General features: G+C 43.4%; 1 pseudogene; it reads right to left on the reverse strand.

Annotated features, from left to right (window-relative positions):
• Window positions 1-710: 710 nt before the first annotated feature.
• On the reverse strand, window positions 711-24,491 carry LOC115389798 (uncharacterized; annotated as a pseudogene).
• Between the last annotated feature and the right edge of the window lie 683 nt (window positions 24,492-25,174).

The following is a 25,174-nucleotide window of genomic DNA, read 5'->3' on the forward strand; positions in this document are numbered from 1 at the left end:
AAATAAATAAATAACATGTTCTAATATCCAGATTGCAGTTTTTTGTTTGTGGTTCTGTTTTATCCACCTATCTTAATCAAATCTGCTTTGTGAAACAGACCCCAGAAGTGCCATTCTTGTTTAGCTGCTGGAAGTTGCTTTTAGTTCTTCCACTTTAACTGTTATTGTATTTCTTACATTTTTACTGCCCAATGAGGTTCAGTGAATTATTTGTTGTAATTTTTTTCTTGAAACAGACAAATAAACTTCATTAGTTATTGAAACAATGTTTTTATTTCATTCACTCTTTTTACAGTGCATGTTCCAACAACCGTAATGTTGATTCTACATGTTTACAGTGACTGACTGATCCTGGCTGTGGCCGGATGGGCAACCGATACAAATACCAGCAGACTACTGTTAATCACACACTAACAGAACACACGGACAGAACCACAAGGAACCGACAAGAAACAGGAAGGAAAGCAGGGCTTTAGTAGAGGGGAAGACACAGGTGCCACACATTATGGCAGGAGAGTATAAGGCACAGACAGAAGCAGGTGAGGCAGGGCAAATGAAGGACAAAACGGTCCATGAGCGCCCCCATATGACCACAGGGACACAGGGCGTAACAGATATGTTTTAAGGGGTCAGAAATGAAAATCCTTAAGTTTGATCAGCTGTTAAATGAATAATTCAGACATGTTTAGATACAATGACACATGATGTCCTCAAGGCTGTTGACACAGAATACGAGGGGGTACCCAAAAAAAAAACCGGAATTTGGTCAGAAAACAATAATAATATTGAGTTCCGACTTCTGGCCATCAGATGTGCTGCAGGTAAGCCTCGTGCACATCTGTGAGAAATCTGAGCTCCGAGAGTTTCACTGACGCCTGTCAGGAGCTATTTAAAGCAACAGAGTGCAGAGGCGGTCTGCGATTTTTTCCAAAATGGCGACATGGACTGGGAAGCCAGAGCAGCGCGTAAACATTAAATTCTGCTTTTTGCTGGGAAAAAAACAGCAGCAGAAACACTCACCTTGTTGCAGCAAGCCTACAAGGATGATGCTCTGGCGAAGAATCAGGTCCATGAGTGGTTCGGGTGGTTTAAAAAGGGCCAGATGTCCGCGCGTCGGGTGCGCTCAGCCGTGAAAACAATGCTGAGCTGCTTTTCCGCTGTCCAGGGTCTCGTCCACAGCAAGTTTGTCCCTCCAGGTCAGACTGTAAACCAGGACTACTACATGGAAGTCCTCAGACGGCTCCGTGAGGATGTGAGGAGGAAGCGGCCCGCGGAGTGGCGGAGTGGAGCCCGGTTGATCCACCACGACAGTGCACCAGCTGACACGGCGCTGTGCGTCACGCAGTTTCTGGTGAAGAATAAGATGAATCTCCTCTCCCATCCGCCTTATTCGCCAGATGTAGCCTCGAGTGACTTTTTCTTGTTCCCCAAGTTGAAGAAAGAGCTGAAGGGACAGCGGTTTGCAGATGTGGAGGAGGTGACAGAAAAATCGCAGCCGGCAAAAAATGGCACTTTTACGCGCGGGTCTGACGACGCATTGGTGAAGTGGGAGACACGGCTGGAGCGCTGCATGAATGCAGATGGGGATTATTTTGAAGGCGACGGTGGTGTTTTATTTTGAAATGTCATAAATAAAAAGTTATAATCAAATTCCGTTTTTTTGGGGGGTACACCCTCGTATATTGCTTCAGTGTCCAAGAATGTGTTTATATGGTAATGAAATACTTGTAATGGTAATTATACAAATCAGTTACAAGCAAATTAGACAAAGTTTTTAGACACTTAAAAGTAAAAACCAAACAAAATCAATAGTTACACTTTTGTTTAAAAAAAACTGGCTATATGGTAAATCTATAAAGACAAGTTTTTCATAATATTGCCTACAAAACATGTATTTTTAAATGATAATGAAAAAGTCCTTCAACACACTTAATACATTTCAAGGATTGAGGTGATGTTTGAAATTATTTACATGATTCATTTGTGTTTCCAAAGGAAAGACACCGCAATAATGAACAAAAGACTGCATGATATGTTGAGTGTGAGCCTTCCAGCGGAGGCCGTTACAGCTGGAGTAGTGGGAACAGCTGGAGTGGTGGGAACAGCTGGAGTAGTGGGAACAACTGGAGTGGTGGGAACAGCTGGAGTAGTGGGAACAGCTGGAGTTGTGGATGCAGTGGTTGTAGTGGTTGTAGTGGTCGTAGTGGTTGTAGTTGTAGTACTTGGGGCAGGTGTAGTCATCGCCATCGCCTGTCCCACACATCGTCCCACATTCCCCACCCCATCCACAGCTGCCACCTCCACACTCTGTGAGCAGCACGAAGAGCTGTATGTGATCACTGTGACGTTCTCGCCCCCAGGTCCCACCTCCATGCTTGTATTTAGAGTACCATTCCCTTGGCGGAGGGACACAGTCACAATCCCGGTGCCGTTGATGCCATCAGTGAGTTTAGCGATGAACTCCCACTGGGTGGTGGCGCAGAGAGAGGAAGAGGCTGGGCAGATGCCAGTTATATTCACTATCTGACACACAGGACTGGATATGTCTGTCACCTGAAAAGTAAAGAAAATCAGAACAAAGATTCAAACATAATTCAGCATTCAATAAATGTGGCTCATGTTGAACAAATACAGTGTTTTCTGTTTTGATATGCTAAATGCAGTATTTGAAACAAGCCGGAAAACAACAGGAGGAATCCAGGTCTTTTTACAATTCATAGGATATTGCATAGGATATTATGATAATTTCAAGTCAAAACACGTTTTAAATACATGACACTGACCAACAGATGTCACCAGTTGTACTTGAAAAAATTCACGAGATTGGAATAATTTTTCATTGGATGTCTGTAAAAAAAAAAAAATCTGCTACTAATTAACAATGTGCAACATCCATCCATCCATCCTTCTATCACTAACCATTGCTTCACTGTATAGCCCTCCTGTATTATTATGCAAAGAAAGACCTCTAAATATGGCTCAATCCAAGCACTGAGGGCATATTTTCAAAAGTTTTCGCAACTATCATGTGAACAATGATTTTACTATTTTCTCTCCCTTCATGTCACTCCGTGCCGCCTGAGATGCTAACTGCTAGAGCTAGAGCTAGCTAACTCTTTACTAGCGGTATACAAAGTGAAACCAGTGCGGCTCCCAGCTGGAGGCAGTGCGGAGTGATATGAAGGGAGAGAAAATTGTGCCAAGCGTTTACGAGGTCTGACTTTTTTGTCGACAATGGTTTTGTGATGCAAATATATCACTCTTTCGCACACATATTGGTTTGAGAAGAAGAACGCTTTATTTTCGGGACTCCAGCAAACTTGCCGGACTACTTTCCTCTGGACCTAAACCGGACAGGATCTCCGCTCACTGGACACTGTCAGGGGTAAGTCTGTGTGAATGAACAATACTGCTGACGGGGATGCCATACAGATTCATGTCAAAAATCCCGAACTATCCCTTTCAGTCTTCTTGTGCCAATAGTAACTCAGAACTCTGGACCAACTATTTAAATGTTGAAGTCACTTGCTGGCTTAGAAAATTATTATTTTCCAATGAAAAATGATTATTTGTATAATTTTAAAGCCTATCCATGAAATTTATTCTGAAGCACTTTTCATCTTTTAGACTTTGTAGTTTTGAAAAAAATGGATTTGTTCCAATCCCAAACATACTGTTTGCATATTTTTCTTACCGGGGTTACCACTGAAAACCTGAGCACAGCAAAGTTGATGTCGGTGGCAGCTGCATTTTCGACCTCGATGGTGACGGTCACGTCGGTCCCTGATTCGGCGCTGGCCGGCACGGTTAAGGTCACCATGCCGTTAGCCACACCTCCGCTGCCTGGTGCAATGGTGACACTGTTGGGTGTAGTGGTGTCATAGCTGCGGTCATTGCTGACTTGCAATGGGAATGTCCCGCTTACACTGGAGGACACAGTGAAAGGGAAGGAGAGAGAGGAGCCTGGCTCGATATTGTTGCTGTTAGCTTGAGCCTGCAAAGGTGGAGATAGAAGTGGAAGAGGACAGGAGTAATGCCACAAAATAGGTGGAACACTGTGCAGCAGTCAGTGAACATGAATTAAAAAAATATACCCACAGTAACAGAAAGGCTGGAAGTCTTAAGCTGAGTGGAGGCTTGTCTCTGAAATCTGTCAGATGTGGTCCTGGAGATGGAGCTGCTGTCCTCACCAACGAGGCGAATCACAAATTCTCCTGTAGGGACTTCTCTGAATCTTACCAGGTAATCGTTGAGTCCTAATGACTAAGGAAAACAAAAATGAACAAGAACAGTGAATCATGATGAGGTCTTTTTCTGATGAATAGTACCCATTAATCAACAAGATGGGTCAAACAATGAAGGCGCCTATTAAAGTATGAAATTAAATGTTGGCCAGTCAGTCGTTATATGCATTAGCGCCAAAACTGTGTAGCCGTGAACCCCACTGTATCCACATCCAACAATCCTGAGTATGTCATAAGAGTTTTCATGATTTTTAAGAAAATTGGCTCTGCCTTGAGATCTTTGAAACATACTCTCCACAAGAATAGTACAGGGAATAATTAACATTGTTCAAACACGTAACTATATATATTCATCAATATCTACTGACTGTCATGACGCTGACATGCTGATTGTCAAAAAAGTCATAGACATTATAAAACCTTTCACCCATACATCTGTGATCTATTATTTCAATCTGGTCATTTCCCAATAAAAATGAAAACTGCACAAGTCATTCCAGTATACTACTATGACAGTAAACACTAGGGGTGGGACGAGACACAAATTTCATGGGACGAGATGTCTCGCGAGATTGAGTCCACGAGATCAAGATGACACGAGACGGGGGGGGGGGGGGGGGGGGGGGGGGGGGGGGGTGTTGGTGCTGAGGTGTGGGGGGCAGGTCGGAGTGCCCCTTGTACAGCCACGTTGCCCTCCGCTCTACACTGCGCCAGAGGCGGCCGCCTAGTTCCCCTATTCCCATTCAAACCGCGGCGCACAAACGACGCCATGACTGCATTTGCACTTCATGCCACTAGGTGCGCTGTTTGCATGTTCAACCTTATTTTACACAGACACCACAGAGGAAGAAGGGTGCCGCAGCCGCTGCAGGCTCTCTCTGCATGTTGTTAGAAAAAAAGTGTGAGCCGGCAAGACGTGGTAAAATGTTCAATGATGCGATGCACCATTTTTTCAGTAAAAGAGAAGAACTGAACGATCGTTTCTGCACATTTTCTTTACGTCGTATCAATTAAACTGTATCACAAGTAGTTTGTGTACTCAAAAGACCAAGATTCCTTGCAGATAGAACATGCGCAGAACAGTATTTCATGTCCCTTTCGACCGGGTTTTTAAATATGAATATGAGCATATTCAGGGTTTCGCACGTGTTTATATGGCTGTGCACCATGTAATGTATCATTCCGTCAATATTCCAGTTACTAAAGAGTTTTTGCCTTGATATCAACGTACTTAATCTCGCGGCATTCGATCTCGCGAGATCTCGCGGCATTGCGATCTCGTGAGATCTCGTGACACGAGATCTCGTCCCATCCCTAGTAAACACCACTAGAAAATTTCAGAGAAATTTTGCTTTGTGCTTGCCTGCAAACGCCGACAGCAAAGCGCCACCCAAAACAAAAGTGCCAGTGAGTATGCAATTGGAGCATTTGCACACCACTTCCTGTTTCCGGCAGGGGGCACTACTATTGATTGTGATTATTAGCATATGGCTGTGATCACATCTGGTCTTTGGTGCAAAATGTAAAGTTTGAGCCCGATGAGACCATCTGCAGGGTGACAGTTCATACTGTCAAGTATGATTATTAGTACTACCTGTAACCTGTTTTGTACTTGGCATTACTTTGAACTACATCTTTAATTTATGTTTGACTTCTTTGGGCTCCCCCTCAACTGCCATCTTAACGTGGTGGGGGAGTTTGAGTGGAGCCAGGCCTGCAGGCTTGCAGACTTGCATGCGAGCACCTGGTGGCTAGGCCAGGTCTAAGCCCAAAGGGACCACGTGTACGGCCACGGTGCCCCTCCCTGTACACTGCGCCTTAGGCAGCCACCTAGTTCACTTATGCCCAGAGCCGGCCCTGGCCCCACATCTCAGCTGCCATGTGTTGGCACCTCAGGAGGGGAAAGCAGGTCTCCTCCTATAATGTTTACAGCCATGGGTGGGATGATGCTGACTTCAATTAGAGATATTATTGGATGGTGAAAGGAACACTTCAAGGACCTCCTCGCCATGTATTCCATGGAGGAAGTGGAGGCTGAGGTCTCAGAGGTGGACTCGTCCATCTCCCAAGATGAAATCACCAAGGTGTTTGGTAACCTTCTCAGTGGCAAGGCACCTGGGGTGTACAGGATTCACTCTGAGTACCTTAATTCTCTAGAAATGCAGGGACTGTCTTGGTTGACACCATCTCTATAATATCGTGTGACAATCGGGGACAGTGGCTCTGGATTGGCAGACCATGGTGGTGGTTCCCCTTTTCAAAAAGGGGGGCCAGAGGGTGTGTTCCAACTACAGGGGGATCACACTCCTCAGCCTCCCCAGTCAAGTCTATTTCAGGGTAGTGGAGAGGAGCATTTGGCCAACAGTCAAACCTCGGATCCAGGAGGAATAATGTGGTTTTCATACTGGTCATGAAACACTGGACCAGCTCTTTACACTCCATAGGGTGCTCAAGGACTTGTGGGAGTCTGCCCAACCAGTCCACATGTGTTTTGTGCATTGCTGGCCGTAAGTCGGACCTGTTTCCGGTGCATGTTGGACTCCGGCAGGGCTGTCCTTCGTCACCGCTTCTGTTCATAATCTTTATGGGCAGAATTTCTAGGTGCAGCCAGGGGCCAGAGGGTGTCCAATTTGGGGAAGACAGGATTTCATCTTAGCTTTTTGTAGGGGATGTTGTCCTGTTGGCTTCATCAAACCTGAACCTACAGCATACACTGTGACTGTTTGCAGGCGAGTGTAAAGCGATGGGGAAGAGGATCAGCACCTTCAAATCTGAGGCCACGGTCCTCGACTGGAAGAAAGTGGTTTGCCCTCTCCAGGTCATGGAAGAGGCCCTGCCCAAGTTGGAGGAGTTAAGTGTCCTGGGTGTCCTGGGGTTTAGTTCAGAAGTGGAGGAAGGATGGAGGTGAGATTGATTGGCGGATTAGTGCAGTCACAGTGGCTGCAGTGATGCAGTTGTTGTATCAGTCCGTTGTGGTGAAGAGGGAGCTGAATCAAAAGGCAAAGCTCTTGATGTACCAGTCAATCTTCGCTCTTAACACTCACCTATGGTCATAAGCTTTGGGTCATGACTGAAAGGACAAGATCCCTGACACAAGCGGCTGAAATGAGTTTCCTCCGTTGGGTGGCAGGGCGCTCCCTCAGAGATAAGCTAGGTTTACACTTGCACGACTTTTTGCCACGATCTTGTCGTGGCAAGGCGTGCCAATCTGGAGTCACGAACCGGCAGGCTCCCACACTGTTCACGACTAGTTCACGCACAGTTCACAACCAGTTCACGGACAGTTGGCGCACAGTTTATGGACAGTTCACAAATGCGCCCGTCAGTGTCACGAACTGGCACAACACATTCACGATGCATTCACGCATAGTTTGCGCATAGTTTACGAGCTTCCCGCATTGGCATGACATGGTTGCGCGTGCAATTATGCACATCATATACGAGTAAAAAGGGGGCTTCCCCAACCCCGGGTCATTTTTGGATTTTCTGTGAAACAGACAACATGCTGAATGCCAGAGACACCATCATTGCGGAGAAGAGAAGATGCCTGTACCTGGCAGCTGCTCTGTGTTGAAGAGCAGCAGAAAAGGCGCTGCCTAGGGCCCCGAGCTGAAGGGGGCCCCGAAGGACGGCTGACATCAGTCAATTTCAATGACAAATTAAAGGCGCTACACTTGATGCTGCAACGACAGTGTGTCGAAAATCCCCCGCATGGGGCCCTTTTCCGGGTACTCGCCGGTGGTCACCACTGGCACGCATCCTCCCGAATTGTCCCGACGCGTTCACGAGGAGTTCACAGACAGTTGGCGCATAATTCACAGCGCATTCGCGATATTTTGTCGTGACCAAAATTTTGAATATTTCAAAATTCTCGTCCTGACATGGCACACAGTCACGACGGGTTTACGCACACTTCACGGCATGTCACGCCACTGTACGAGTAGTTTGCGACTCGATTCGTGGCAATGCGTGCCACAGAATCGTGCAAGTGTAAACCTAGCTATAGGGTGAGGCGCTCAGTCACCAGGGAGGAGCTTGAAGTAGAGCTGTTTCTCTTCCGCATCGAGAGGAGCCAGCTGAGGTGGGTAAGGCATCTGTTTAGGATGGACACCACCTGGTGAGGTGTTCCGGGCATGTCCCACCAGGAGGAGGCCCCAGTGAAGACCCAGGACATGCTGGAGATACTATGTTTCTCGGCTGGCCAGGGAAAGCCTACGGATCGTCCCGGATGAGCTGGAGGAGGTGACTGGGGACAGGGAAGTCTGGGCATCCCTGCTTAGACTGCTGAATCTGCAACTCGGTCCTAGATAAGTGGTTGATGGATGGATGTATTTCTTGAAGGGAGATTAAGGAAAAGAGCATTTACTGAGGGAAAATCTCTATTAATATGCTCCTTCTTGAAAAAAACATTAGAATATTGACTACAATAGTGAATGATTGCCATACCTCCATAGCTCACAAAGGTTTTAGTTTAACCCTTTTTTTAATTGCGGTTTTCATTTATTTCAGCAGTTAACACTAAGTTACATCACATAATTATAAACCTTGGAAGGAAAGCATAAAACAGGTGGTTCAGCATTTATAAAAATTGCCGAAAGTCAAGAAGGGTGTAGTTTCCAGCATGACATAAGCATCTTTTTGTATCACCGACTTAAACGTGTGGCTGCTGCATACCTGTACCAACCCGTTGATCTCTGCCATACTCGCGCTGTCAAATAGAGTCACTTTTGCGATTGTTGCTGTGTCACTTCCCGTCATAGTGACCAGGAGAGTGACATTTCCTCCTGAAGTGAAGATATAAGAGATATTGAATTTATTGTGATGAAAATATGGTATGTTGAATACAAAAAGCCTGTCATGATTTCAATAAGCTGCTTCTTTTATATCCCTTTCCCACTGCAACTAGCGAGTCGACCCGTGTTTTTGACCCGCTAACGATCGGCTTTTTAGACTACTTTCCCACTGCCTGCAGACCCGTAGCCTGGCACACCAGACTGTCTCTCCATGCTCAGGGATACATGGGGAAACAGTCTGGTACCGCGCCAATTGAATCTGACTTCTGCCCGGCAAACTTCTGCCGGGCCAATCACAGCCCATGAGAGGCAGGAGTTAGCGATGCGTCATATTATACCCCCCTCAACAATCATGGTGGCGGCCGCAACTCAGCGAGGTTTTATCACGGCTCTGTCTCAAGTTTTGAACGAATTGAATTTGGCGCTGAAACCACAGCAAGAATCTGCTCTGAAGGCTTTTCTTTTCAACCCCCAAATTCCACCGGACGCAAAAGCGCCGCGCCACATCCCAGAAGCGCTGCACGCGCCACGGCGCTGGTAATTCGCTTCAGGTCGCCGCTTCTAAACGGCTTGGCGCTGCGCTGCGCTCCTGGTGTGCGTTGACTTCAGAAACAAGACGGGACGCATCGCTTAAGCGTCCGGTGGAATTTGGGGGTAAAATGGATGTAAAACTCCATGCCATGATCCCATGTTTTGGACTACACAACTACTACAACGGAGCGCTGTGTACGTCGCATTGTCGTTGCGTCACAGCCTTGTTTCTCTCCGCTCAATAGTCCCGCCTCTCGTCAGCCTGTCTGAAATGATGCCCCAATGGCCCGGTACCAGACTGTCTTGTGTGTAACACATAGTCAGTCTGGCATGCCAGGCCAGCAGACCCGGGTCTAGCCGCCTGCTGGCGAGCCGCGTCGCTGCGTTTTTCCGCGCTTATGGTGTCCCACGTGACATTATCAGCGCGAGGGAGGAGGGAGCAAAACAAAAGCAAACAATGCAGCGGAACACAGTCCCCATTACCTGTAGACAAATCTTCTCTTCCCCACGGATCAAGAGAAGCTCTCTGGTCTCACTATCTTGCCAATTCTGGGTCATCTTGACAAAGGATATCTCACGCTGTGTCCAGAAAAAACAACTAGCGTGCTAACGTAGCCGCGCTGCGTCGACGTCATCATGTAAGTTCCCAATGTGTCCCTCCCACTAAAGCAGGTAGAAACTGACCTGGTAAATTCCCGGATCAATTGCAGAGTCAAACGACCCGGGTCAAAATGCCGATTAAACCCTTTCCCACTGCCATGAGGAGCCGATTATTAGCGGGTTTAAACGGGTTTTTTGGCCAGTGGGAAAGGGGTACAAGTCTTTCAGCTCCATATGCAGTAGGAAAATGGCAGAATTATCTTTTATTGTGGTGTCTGTGGATTAGGGAATTCTCACATTATAAGGGGGTTGGTGATGTGGGGAGGTATGGTGCACTGACGGTGGGGATTTAAAAAGGCGGAAATAACCTGTCAAAATGGTGACCCTGTTTACTGCCGCTGTGATCTTTTAGACAGCGTTTTTCTGTTCTCCTTCAATTCCAGTTTTTATTCTTCCAAAGAGCTCCTCCTTATTTACTTTCACCTCAGAAGTCAGCGGATCAATTTGCAATTTGGAAAAGTTTCTTTTTTGCCACGGTTTCTGCTTTCCTTGTTTGGCCTTAGTGGCTGAGGCTTCTAAACCATGAATATTTCAGGGCGTGACATGTTAATTTCAGCTGCCGCATTTATCAACAAATGATTATTAAAATGCTGAGATCTGTCAGATACAAAAACTTCATAAATCTCACATGAGCCCTGTCATATAGTGAGATCACCGTTCAGGTTTGCAACCCGTTTCAAAGAAAGATTGATAAATGAGGGCCATCTTGAGTTCCAACCTGCAGGAGGACGTCCATCCAAAAAGTCCAGACCACCGTGGGCTCCCTCTCGTTCTTCCACAATGTCATAGACAAAGTTCACTGAACTTTGACCTAAAGTGCAGAAACGAGATTCTAATTAAGCAAATTAAAATGGAAACCTTCTTTTACTGACTCAAATCTCATGATACTACTGACCTGTGACCTTAACAATGTATGGACTATTAGAGTTAATACTGATTTCCCACATTCCGGTGTCATGAGTGCTGTTCAGGCTTATCCGGCGAAGGTTTCCCACAGTGGAGAAAGTTGCCAAAGGACCACTGGGTTCAGATGAATCCTGTGATACTCCTAAATGAAACAAAAAAGGTCACGAAAGAAAAATGCTCTGACCATAACTTTTGAAACCCTTCTTTTACTTATTTTGGTATTTATCCATGTAGATCTTTGTACAAACTCAATTTAATCTCCACTGAACCAAGCCGGCAAAAAATATTCACAGTCGTTCTGTCAGTGGATTAAACTATTTAATTGCAACTGTGACCACCATTAATCACAAATAATTGTAATAAACACACAAAATCACCAATTGATTGCACAAAAGTCTGAATCTGAACTTTAACTTAAATGAAGCAGTTCACATCAGAAAACATGCCCTAATATGGAATTTGAACCATCCCAATATTTTAATTCTCGAGCACACTCAAGCAAACAGCTTTGTCCAAGTTGGATGGTGGAAAGCTGCATGTGTCAAAAACAACTTAAATCAAATTTGCCTTTGCATCAGGCTGCCTCAAACGACTGGAAATGAGTCCCTGTCTCTTTAAGAATTTCCTCAGCTTAGCGGCATGCCCCCCTCAGAGCGTTCATCTCCATGTGCATTCTCCAAGAGTGGAGATGGGCGAGGGAGTGCCAGCTGTGCAGGAGGAGCTGTGCAGACTAGTCAGAGCTGGGGTGGAGCTGTGCATTATGGGCGGAGCTGTGCAGCACTGAGCATTTCAGTACTCAACATGGCTGCCAGGGGGAGATTCAGGGATTGCTCAAATATGCGTGAATGGTTCAGAAAACAACTCCATGCGTCTTTTTAATGGGGAAATGACCACTATAGCATTATACAAAGCTCAAAAAGTGGATTTTGCATAATATCCCTCCTTTAAAGTTGAGATGATAAAGGGAAGACCAGTCCAATTTTCTCTTTCAGTGTTGAACAATCCAAAACATAGACAGCTACAGTAGGATATTTGCAACATTCAACCTTCAAATGAAGAATCCAATTCTCAAAATTAACCTGTACAGCACAGGGATGAAAAAAAACTATACCCCAATGACAGTATAATGAGCTCTCTCTGAATTCTTTTCTTTGAGCCAATTGCTAACCCAAATTCTAACTCTGCGGTTAATATCAATTTAAAACAATTAACTGATGACCAGCCCTCCCAAGATTAATGCGGCTAAAACTGTCAGCACTAATTATTAGCAACCTTTAAATGCTGACAAAAGCAAAATTTCTGTTTAGTTGTAGTGTAACAAAATGTAAGCACTTACTAAAATTGTTCACATTTAATCCATTTCTTGCAAAATTGACCATTTTGTGACAGAAAAACAAAGATACCTTGAAATTCCATTTTCTGTGGTGTTTCTCCCCAGAAGGAGCTCTGCATTTTTAGTTATTTCAACCAAAATACTTCATACCCCCTTTTCTTTCTTTTTTTTTTTAATATTATTTGAACACAGAAATCTAGGTGGTTAATTGCTTCAAATTACAGGGACTTAAGGCAACTTTACAAAATTTACCTCAGTGCTGCCGCGATAGGCGCTGTGGGTAACTGCAGCCACCAGCCAAGGTGGCACGGGAGCGCGCACAAACACTTCCGGTGCGCATCAAGCCCTAGCGCAGGCGCTGCGTAGGGTGCTAAGTACACGGCGTCGCTGCGATGGGGAAGCATGACGCCTGGTTCACACAGGACGCCGAGGCGCCCGCTCGGTGCGCAGCGCGAGGCGGCAGGCACTTGACTGTTCATACAGGAAGCCTTTTCTGCTGCGCTCTGTGCGCCGGAGACATCGTGGAGTGCAAGCCACTGTATGAACCGTCAGATAGGTTAATAGGGGCGCCGATCCAAAACTCGGTGCTCGGCGCTGCCGCTTCTGCGCACGGCACACGGCGCGTCTTGTGTGTTTTACAGATTGTCCGTCTTCACAGCACTGCACCAGGGATGCAGTGTTCTTCCTGTTCGGCAACGCGCATACAGCGTCAATTTACATCACATCCTCATGATTGCGCGGGAAATTCGGACCCCGAACTGCAACAAATTATGTGGCACACAGCCTGTATAAGGCAACAGACAGATACACGGATTGGCCTGTTATTTTAGGTTTTTAATGCTTCACGACCCATTAGCATTGAATAAACTGGAAATGCATGTGTAGTTTTTCACAAATCTTGCCTTAAGTCCCTTTAATATGAAACAAATGGAAGAAAAGTTCAGATCTAAATTGCAGATTTTTAAAATCATAATGCACTGATGTTTGGGTTATTTGTCGGTGCTGTAATCGAACTGTAATACACTATGGTGTTATTCTTTTTGATTTAGTTTTATTTACCTAGGCAATACATTTCATTAAGTTATACTAGTTTTAGGTTAGTGTGATGTTGTAAACTCAGATGGATTTTTAAAAATTTTCTGAAAATGTGATGTTATTTGTCGGGCCTGGATGTGTTTTCTTCACTCTGTCTTTGTCTCTCTGTCTTTCTCTTTCAATCTCTCTCTCTCTCGCTCTCTCTCACTGTCACCTTCAAGAGGGAGAGAAAGAAAGAGCTCAGCAGTCAATAGAACTTTTTTTGAAAACTTTGTTTAGACTATGATGGTTTCAAGTCAAAATGGCAAAGCTTCCATTTCACTTCCAATCACTGTTTAGCACATTCTCAACATTAAAACTATGTCTATATATATTAATCTTTCATGATTCCTCGCACATTCACATTTTGACGAGCGGAGATCAAGTTATATTTAACATTTAAACCGAACACACAACAGAGAAGGAACAAAGAAAATAAACTTCTGCAAGTGGACCTCATTAGTTAAAAAAATACATAATGTGGAAGATGTGTTTGGACTGAACCTGTTGAGCTGGTGAGTCTGAAGGTGAGAGATTCCTGCACTCCTGTTATGTAAATGATAATGTTTCTGATCGATGCATCAACAGCAAAAGGGAAATTATCAGGACGTCCTGGATCAACTACTGCTTGGAAAACTGTCACCTGGAAAAAAAATAATGAACAAAAGCAAACAGGAGAAGAGGATGATGAGTTCTGGGATTTAGAGAATCCTATTTGCATAAAGTGATTTGATGCTTGCAAGCATGTGAGTCCAGTGATCTGATAAAGCTTTTCCTTGATGTCTCACCACAGCATTGGCTGTTAGGTCTTCTATAACAGCAGTGGCTGAGTAAGAGCTGACTTGCTGACCTCAATGGCCTGACCCCCAGAGGCCCGGGCTAAGTCCCGGTATAGCCCAGTTTCTGTCTGGGTCAAGTCTACGTGTCAATGGATTTGGACCATCCATTTGGCTGGCGGCGGACGCCGAGCAGCCAACACATCTGTCAACATGAAAGTTCCCTGAAATTACAAAGAGAGAGGATTGATTTTATTTAATGCTTTTGACACACACACGCACTCACGCACGCCACATACATATATATAAAATCTTTGTTGCTATAACAATGGTTAACACGAACTTACCACAGACTTTTGTACTCCTTTATAGTGCTGGACGGCATTTTTTCAGATGGTTATCTTTTGCAGGAGCATCAGTGAAGAGGAAAATGTCAGATGCCGGTGGAGCAGCAGTTAGAGCAAGCTTCCAGTCATATGAAAAAGCAAGAACAGTGTTAACTTTTTTCTCTCTTATAGGTATTCTAACAGTTTACTCTATAAACATAATGGGAGATAGGATACTAAATTTGTGGAATCATAACATGTTTATGAACAAACTCAATTTACAACACAGAACTCATGCACTCGTTCTTTGTCTTTTTTAGCTTTTCACACATGTTTTAAAAGGGGGCGGGGCGGGGGGGGGGATTGCTCCAGGCTCTGCCTCCGCAGGCCCCCTTCCTGTTGTGTTTACCTGACAATGTTTATATAAATAAAGCAATTAAAAAAAAAAAAAAAAAAAGTTTAAGTGAAAATGAAAGAAAAGTCGAAAAGGTACTAACTCTTTTATAATCAATGCACACACACACACACACACACACACACACACACCCCACACACACACACACACACACACACAATACTCACCCACACACACACACACAGAGTTGCGCATGTACAATGTTGCGTTTATTCAGTGTTGTGAGGGTTACTTTTAAAATGTATTCCCCTATAGATTTACTATTTGCATGTCCTAATAATGTCATCTGTAAAGTATTCCCTTTAATTACTCAGGTAATGTATTCTAAATAATTTTGCATTACTTTCACTTTATGTCACACAGCGGGACACAAAACATTGGGAACCTTCGGGTCGACCCGTGATTTTTAAACAATTAACTTATTCATAATATGCCAATTTAAACTGTAACTGTAATGGAATACAGTTACTATTATTTTGTATTCTAAATATGTAACGCGGTTACAGGTAATCCATTACTTCCCAACCCTGTGTATTGGACAGACAATCAAGTTGGATTGCTGGAATATTGTCTGGGAGTCATGCCACTCTGGAGTCTGCCATTGTTTTTATTGCGATCTTACTGGTACATGTGCAGAAGGATAAGTGGTACAGCAGCAATGTTTTCAAGAGCTTGCATTTTGCCCATTGGTATGGAGAGAATTGGGACAGTTTTGAAAGTTCTCCTTTTCATCTGTTTTCAGAAGTTGTGTTTTCAGTGGCTTGACGCACCATTGTTGCAATGAAAATAAAGTAGCATTCCATTTGCCTGTAAACAGACATAAATGCAATGGCGGTTTTGCATTTTCCTTGAAAGCGTGTAACCAGGACCGCAGATGAACCAGATAGCTGATTGGTGAAGGCATGACACTTGTGTTGACAGCTGTTCAGCATCAGAAAGTGATTGACAGTCTTCCTAAACCCTTTGGAAGCTTTTGGGAGGAGTGTAGATTAGCAGAAAATGTCAGTGGAGATTTGGGGTGGTTTGTTTGTTGAAAAGTCGGATAATGTGCTATACAAGGGAATTTTGCATATTAAGATCCCCTCCCTTCCCATTTATTCAATTCCCAATTGCTTTCCATTCCTTTTCTCTGGATTGTTTGCTCAATATTGGTAGATAAATGTACCTTCTTTCTGACCTCTTTTGTTTTAGCATAGTGCCCAGCTCTGCATTCTTGCAAGTTTGCTTAGTCCACTCATTTTTTTTTCATTGTTCGTTTGTCTATGTAAGCTCCTAATTCTGTCATCATACCAAGATTTTTTTTTTTGAGGCATTTTTTCAGTGTATTTGTAAAAGCCTCTTGTATCAAATATTCAGAAAAAGAGGGAAAATTACTTTGCATCAAACCAATTTTTCCATCTGATTTTTATGTTGGTTTTATCGAACCGGGTTTGTAACCTTTTTTTTTTTTTTCTTTTTTCGCCTTGTCATCAACAAAGAGCTGAAGGAGGAGCTGTTAGCTGACATATCAGAGAATTCTCAAACTACACTCACCTTGTAGTCCTGACAGATCAGTTCTGGTATATCTCCTCCTCCCCTTGCAGTGAGTCTATTAATACTGGCTTTGAAGTCATCTGGGTCAGTTGTCGTCAACACAGGTCCAAATCTGCACCGGACAAGTTATGGAAGCTTCTAGATATTTGCTTTTCTCCAAGCACACAGTAAATTCTTTACATAGTATCTTTAGCAGTATTTCATAAGGTACACGGGTTCTAAGTTACATACCTGGGTCATTGAAAGGTACCAGAATGTATAGAGATGGCTCCTCTGGTGTCCCTGTCCTGTTGTCAATAATCCCAAAAGAAACTTTCCTCACTGCAGCGATGTCATCTCTCATACTGCCCTGTGGTGTCAATCACAAAACACAGTGCAGAGGACTGGGACAGACCCATGAATCTGAAAGAACATGTGGGACAAAACGTTTTGAAATGGTTATTTAAGATATGAATACCTCACATTTTGAACAATTTCAAACACTTGAACCTTGTCTTGCAGGAAAATTTGAATATTCAGATCTGTGCATTTAAGCAATGGCATGGAGTGGCTTATACACTCAAGCTCCAACGTTGCTGAATCAGCACTATGAACTCACTGTTTGTTTATTTTTCATACCACTGTTCCCCAAACTATTCACTGGAGCACCTCTGAATTATGGCCTAAGAAAACACCAGGCCCACCCCACCTGCCGCGGGAGAGCGTGCGCACCACACCACCCCAAAGAATGAAGTGATTCATTAAAAATCTTTAATTTGCAAAAATGATCATCTGTTTGACCTTTGTGGTTCTCTGTGAGAGAACATGTGAGATTGGGAACCACTGATCTAATGAGTGTTGGAGAGTAAAACATGGCTGTAAAAAAAAGCTTTCATACCGTAGAAAGTTCTTGTCTCCAACTGCAACCTCTGATGTCTTCCAGTAACTCCACTGTGGCATCAAGTGCCAATATGCTGCTTCATCGTGAAGGAACCCATGGTCAGAGTCACGATCATCCTTGTTAATACCTCCCTTAAGGATCCTCAAAACTTGTTAGATCACCACCATGGCTGCATTTACCTTTAAACAGAGACAACAATAAACCACCACCGTGACAGTTTTTGATAAGTTACGGCTCAGTTTGGTAAAAAGCAACGTTTTTAAAGACATTACATCAAGAAATACCTCAAGGAGCAGGACTTCAACAAGGAAGAATGATATATTGTGGTGTCAGCGGGGGAGAATTGCTCACATTAGAAGGGGGGTGTTTGGTGACAGGTTGGGGTTCTAAAGGCGGGGAAGTGATTGCACAACGGGGAATGTCTGTATGATAGCTGTCTGGTGTGTGGTGGTGTGAGTCTGGTGTGAATAAAAGCTGTAAACTCGACAAACCTGTTCGCCTCCTTTACTGTTGACCTCCACAGTACTATAATTTTATATCTGAGGTCATGACTCCTAAAGTTGTATTGCTGTGAATAGCTTCTCACATGATGAATGGAATGTAACATCAGAGCAATCAGTATCACTCTAGGATAGTTTCCAAACAAAGAGTTGTTGAAGTGCATCTGGACACACTTATTAATCAGCTACCTAACCAGCCAGTAGTCACTTTCAAAACAAATAACATACTAAACATTGACAAAATGAGCAAAAACAGAAATAGCTACCTGCAGGTTTATCACCAGACAAGTTGTCGAAGTAACCTGAAGTTAAAAGCTGTTGATCTATCACTTCGGCAATATGTTGTTTGTACAATCATCTCCTATGCAGCTCACAGGTTGGGACATTCACACCTACAACAAAACAAAAACAATAAAATCAGCACAGGAGTTTACAGAAATTACAATCCACCTCAAAAAATCTCCAAACATTGAAATGAAAGTAAAATAATTGCAAGTGAACATAAAAATTAAACATTTTGCAGATATAAACACTTGCACCTGCAGCACATACTCTACAAAACACTCATAAATACATCTAGAGTCATGAAATACATATGACAAAATCAGAGAAAAAAAAACACAACTGAAACATTTTAATCTCAGGTGTGACAATCATGTACTACTGTACATCGAAGTACATCAAACGCTCATGCACAGATAGTCACGCATGCAGTTATTAACTATGGAAAAATAACCCAAGAGAAACAGTTGGAGGTGCAAAAATTTAAAAAGATGGACTATGACTGAGAAAGCTGAAGACTCGGGTTAACACTGGAGTGACTTTCCAACGGTGGAGGACCTCCGCGAAGTCAAAGGTCTGAAAACACGGAGCTGGCAGTCTTTCTGCTGAATAGGTGAGTAACATAGCTTTCCTGTGCTTCACATAAACACCAACAGCCTGGGACAGTCCACATATTGTCTAATCTGCCAAATGTACTGCTGTTGTGATGTTATCTGCGTATAATAGCAGTTGTAGAGTGTGGGTACAGACAATATTGCTCCCGGAGCCAGCAGTCCTCCAACCCACAGTGAGTCGGAACCCTAGGCCTTTGGGAAACAAGCAAACCCCCCCACACACACAACAGGAGGGCCCAAGAAACAGGGGTGTAAAGACTCGTCGATGCTACACATGTCCATGTGTCCGCGTCCGTGCACCACCGATGCGCACATGCTTTCTCTCATACTACATTTTGGGCTCACTGGTGTGTGTTCCATGCATGCCACTGATGTGAGGCTCAGTTCGTTTCTCTCAATTGATAATTTCCCTCACTTTGAAGAGAAAGCACACAATTTTAGCAAATTCATGAAAACAATATTGAAATGTTTGTTGATGACTGGGTTATTCAGAAATTAGATTCCAGTCACGTTATGATACAAATATTATTTGATTAGTTTTTTGTCATCATTGTACTTTTCCTAATGATTGGCTTCTTGCACATGTATGAAAAAAGTAATATCTGTGCATGTGTGCTTGCTTTCCAGGCGAGAGAATCTTACTTGCCAGGTTTTCCAGAGGTTGATCTTGTCTGATGAGTGTGCTGTAAGGAGTGGTTTCTTGAAGCTCCACCCAGTTACTGTGGCTGTAGAAATCCTGTATGAACAGAAGTCATTTGTTAAATTATTACTGCTTCTATTCTCCATAATGATAACAGCATATCATTAGCCTGACCTGAAGGGTGTGACAGATTTCTCCAAGAGTGTCCCGTGCAGTCCCAAAATTTCCACTGATCACATTAGCCTTCACATTTGCCAAACCTCAACAGCAAAAAAGCATAAAATTAATTTAATAGAATTGGCTTTGATGGTGTTTTTGCCTTTTGTAATTCAATCACAAATGTTCTTGTCCTCGCAACATGTAAACAGTACCTTTTGTGATGATATTCCGACCTTCCTGGAAGGCTTCATTGTCAAAATGATGTGCTGCTGAGGATTCAAAGAGGGAATCCACCTTTGCATTTTGTCTGTGAATGGTCTTAATGGCAGTTTGGAAGTTGTCAGAAGAGAGAGGAGAATTGGAGGTTGGATCACTGGAACAAGCCCTTAGGACGGCGTTCACTGACAGGTTGTCATCAATCTAAGGACAAAGACGTGTTAGTAGAATAAGGACAAAGGATAACTCAGTAGCCTGTCTACACAAACTATGATTTCAGGTGAAGACCATATTTTGTCCTGTACCTTGTTGTTTTCATTTCATTTGTTTGTTTTCATATTGAGGAAAAGTCGTAGACACAACAGCAGAATGTGACAAAATCTTTTGACTGCGTATCATTATATATTATATTATATTATATTATATATTTAGCTGATTCCTATTGTGATCCAAATGATGGAATAAGAAAGTTGCAGGATATGGTCAGTGGTCTATGGATTAAAATAAAGACAAATATTTAAGACCTACAAATGTATGAGTGTTATTACAATGTACAAATCATGGAGTGTGTGTTATGTCAGTAGGCACGTTTACATGGGCCAAAAAAAAAAAATCCTCTTCATAATCGGCTTGTAAGATGGAGCGGACTGTAAATTTGTCAAATAAACACCTGAGTGGATCCGCTTCACTGGACTATATTTCAGATCCGACTGTACGAGGTAGTCTACATTGATCGATAATCCGCTCTATGTCTCATATAAACAGTGCTTGATAGCGTAGTGGATTAAACAGAGGATTATTCGTTCCACACGTGTTCCCTCGTACATAGTCATGTGATGACATGCACAGTTAACAGGAAGCAGGAAAGTCAAAAACAAGCAGAAGAACTCGACAGTGGTTGAGAAACACTTTTTTAATAACAACCCAGAGAGAGCAAACACTGGAGAGGTGAGATGGCCACAAATTTCGCAACAGCGAGTTGCTCAAAGAGCTCCATGGTAGACCAGCTTACCACCTGGCCGGTGTTTTGGATTAACTGGTTCCAATGTTAACGAGTTACAGATTTGTATAAAAACATGCTGGTAACAGCAGATGTGAAAATAAGACCCACAAAAGGCACTAAACTTATAAAATTACTGTAAATGTAGATAACCAACAGTACCTAGAACAACTACAAGTTTCCGTTGGGTTTTAAAAGCAACACTAAGGAACTTTCAGTTTTCATTGATTTTGGCACTGCCAGTGGACAAAAGCGGTAGTGTTTTGCCTGAAGAATACCATATGTATTGGCCCGAATATAAGACAATGTTTTTTTCCATAAATTGTATTCTCAAAAGTGGGGTCATGTTTAATCGCAGACTTATGGTACTGGTCAATACCATCTGCGCCACTAGATGGAGCCAAAGTAATCATTGACCAGAGAGCGAGTGGAGTGATGAAATGAGATCAAATGATATCTGATGAAGAATGGTGGATCATCTGGAACAAAGGGGGCTCGAACGCTGGCCAACTGAGCAACAACAGAGGCAAAGTTATGATTCCAACTTTAAACTGATGGCGAACAACGCAGCAGAGTCATCAAACAACTGCCAAGCCGCCAAGAGATATGGTGTAGCAGAGAGCCTCGTTCGATATTGGAGTGCACAGAAAAAATGCCTACAGAATGCTAACACTATGAGAAAAGCTTTCCGTGGTCCCAAGAGCGACGCTTCAGAGAGACTGACAGAAGGGTGAGTGAATACATCACTGAAAAACGGAAAGACGGAATGTCCACCACCAGAGCCATGATTCAGCTAAAGGCACTGGAAAGTATTTACATCATTTATGCAGTTTTGACCCCTTGAGGCTTCTTATTCTTTGTGCCTGCCCTTGGCAAGGCGCAAAGATTACTAACCTAAGCGGCGCTCGTTAACGGTTTAATTTTATAATAATTTCCGGCCAAAAGATTCCCCAGGACGGACACCACTAAAGACAGTTCTGGGCTGGACAAGAGTGGAAATGGGTGGGGGGTGGTTTCACAGATTTTAGATATGGTTTAGGATTCATGTATTTATTTGGGTCGTTAGTTTGGTTTATTCTTAAGTATGGGTTTTGGTTTCTTTAGGTTATTATCATGAGTTATAGTAGAGGATTTTAACATAGTTTAGAGATCCAATATTATGTTTTACACCTCCTGGAGTTTTATGGTTTTACCCTATTAAGCTGAGGGTATTTAAGGACCTGAAGACCTTCAGTCAGGGATTGTGATTGTTGGTGAAGCCAAGCTCCAGAAAATCCTCCAATGCACTTTTGGCACTTTGCACTTTATTTTTGTTTTTGCACAAGAAAATAAAAAAAAGAAGTGGACCACTCACTTCGACTCATCTCTTCGTGCTCACTGTTCCTCCACCCCCTCACGTCACCCTGCTTACAGATGGATAGCGACGGAGGCATGAATCTAATGGTAGCTAAACAATGTTACACTCATGATGTGACGCATGTCGTAAAGCAGTCCGCACATTTGGAGTTTTTTAGTGTGCAGGGTCCGACTACCCTCCTCACAGTTGCTTAGGTCCAAGTAAAAGCAATACTGACGCCCTCAGGCCATGATAGAGGGGTCATTCAAGTAATTGTTAGTCGATGTATCATCACAAAATATATTAAAATGTTGTATTAAGGTTGAAAAGTTCCTTAGTGTCGCTTTAACATCTGTTGGTCACAAGTTCACACGGAAACCAGTTAATTCGAAACATAGGCAGGCGGAGCGTAGCCCCCGTGCACACACTGGGATGGGCCGCTCAGTAGTGCAGTACTCTGGCCAGGGGAGTGCTCGCTCTTTGAGCAGTGTATCATGGAGATGTTGGAACATTATTTATCCAGCAGATAAAAACACTGCTCGGCACTGAGGACTGCTGGCTGCAAAGCTAAAAACCTGAAAAATCCGTGAGAGACTTGGACGTCTATAATCCGCTTCACCGAGGGCCCTTGTAACGAGGATTGATCGTGGAGTACTTTGTATGCTGTTCATGTATACGAATGTGTTTAACATGATTACTTTCGATTGGATTGAAAAAAACACCCTGTAAACTAGGCCAGTCACACAGTAAGGAGGACAACGAAGCACAGTCGGATGCTGGCTAAAGGTGAATGTAACTATTATTCTTATAATAGAATAATCATGAGTTGCTTCAGTTATTACACAAGTAGAGACATAAAACAGCATTTGTGCATTGAAATGAATGCTTGATGGTTTGTGATCCTACATTGTTATGTTACACCATGCAGTTACCCTAAAAAGCTTAAATGGGGTTGGAACATAACTGTCTGGAAAGCAATGCTGATAAAAGGTTGTTAAGGTCTTACGGTAAGTGTGGAATCCCCTCCCGTCGCAATAGCAAGATCTCGGCAGACTTCGAGTGTCTTTCTGAGGATTGCCGTCTCTGTGATGCTTCGATGCGTGGCTGATGACCCATAATTTGGGTAAAACTGTGACTGAGGCCTGGCAGTAACAGCACCACCAGGAAACATGTCCACCTGTCTTAGCATCATGATGGAGTGCCTTGCAGTTGGGAAAACAGAAATAAAAGAAGTACTTATGGATTTTATCATTTTAGTGATTTTCTATGGAACTAAAACAGGGACAATATTGTTGTCATTGAAGACAAAAAAGGGATTTGTCATTGAAACAAGGAATTTGTCATTAAGCAAGGCCTTTTGCACTGACTGCCTATACCTCAGCAATGAGAGCTACACAGACCGATGGAGCCATACCGGCTTGAATGTCGCTCGGGTTAACAAGGGTGGAACCAGGGCCCCCTGATGTGAAGTTGGCTACTGGAACAAAAAGACGAATATGGATAAGATCAGATAACATGGCATTGATGGAGTGCTACTATCATAGCAAAAGGGGGTGTATGCAGAGTGTGAGATGAATGGTTGGTCAGAAACCCCACTGAAACTGAGTAAGAAACAACTACTTGCTCAGTGTTCAAATATCTGAAGGAGGAAATTACTGTTGCAATTGGAGCTTGATGGGGCACAGTGTGCCTCATCCAAGGTATAAATATGCTACAGCAAAGAGGAGTCAGGACGCCAGGTCAGTATGGGGTGATTACAGCATCACCAAAGCCACAATAGCAGAGAAGATCATGAAGTCCTGGGGGAACATAACTACCTCCTGTTTGCCAAGGTTAAAGTACCAGAAAGATCTCTACTGGATGATGTAAACCCAGCACTGCTTAGTATCCCTACCCAGAACATCACCAAAACCAACCAGATGGTCTACAGTATGGCATCAGTCATCGTAGAGATGCTGTCCAAGAAATACAGCAAGCTGTCCACAGCCGAGGCACTGGAGACTGCTAAGCAAAGACTCACAGCCCTAGCTACCCACCTAAAGAGAAATACAAGAGAAGCGGAAGCCAGGAGAATAAACACAAAATTCTCCAATAATCCAGTAAAGGTGTACTCTCAATGGCAGGGCAGTAACACTGGGCTCAGAGTGGATGCGGTGCGGCTTCTGTCCAGCTCCAGTCCGGACACCACAACTAATCAGTAGTCATTCAAATCAATGGCTCACACCAGCCATGGTGCGGCTGCGGTCCGGATCCGGCGCCGCTACGGAGCCCATTGGGCGGTCTGGAAACTTTCCGCAAGGATTTTTATGCACGCCGGACCCCTATCGCATCTTTCTAAACAGAAGCAAGTTGGGTCCGGGAAGGGAAGTAGATATCGTGTTCCAAAATATTTTTTTTTTCAAAATAAAATCTGTGTTGTGTTTTTGCCTTAACATTCTTTTTTTTTCTTTTTTTTAAATTCTTTAGATAGAATACATAGCAAACATTGCAATGTAATCAATAAACGCATCAGAAGAATTTTTCTTGCACCAAACTTGCTCAAAAATAGCTCTATGACCAGAGCGGCATTGAGTTGAGAGCTTGGGCGGGTTTCTCCCAAATCAGGGTTCTTATGAATACATCTGCTGCTTTGGTGCTGAACAGAACACATTAAAATAAAATGAAAAATAAAATAAAATAAAGTAACATTGAATAAATAAATAAATAAATAAATAAATAAATAAATAAAAGCCTGTTTTCAACAGTCCACATATTTGTATAGGAGTGCATCGCACAGTGCTCTGGCATCTTGTACTGTCTGCTGCTTCAGGTCGTGTTTACAGGTATGACGCCTGGACCAAGATAGCAGCCATATGCAAATGATATGAAATGAGGCATTCTCTGCTCCTCCTCTCAGACTCCACCCCTCAACCAAATGTTGACATTGTAAAATCAGCCTGTCATTTAAAAAAAAAAC

The sequence above is a fragment of the Salarias fasciatus genome, chromosome 6 (genome assembly GCF_902148845.1).
Source record: "Salarias fasciatus chromosome 6, fSalaFa1.1, whole genome shotgun sequence".
Taxonomy (NCBI): Eukaryota; Metazoa; Chordata; class Actinopteri; order Blenniiformes; family Blenniidae; genus Salarias; species Salarias fasciatus.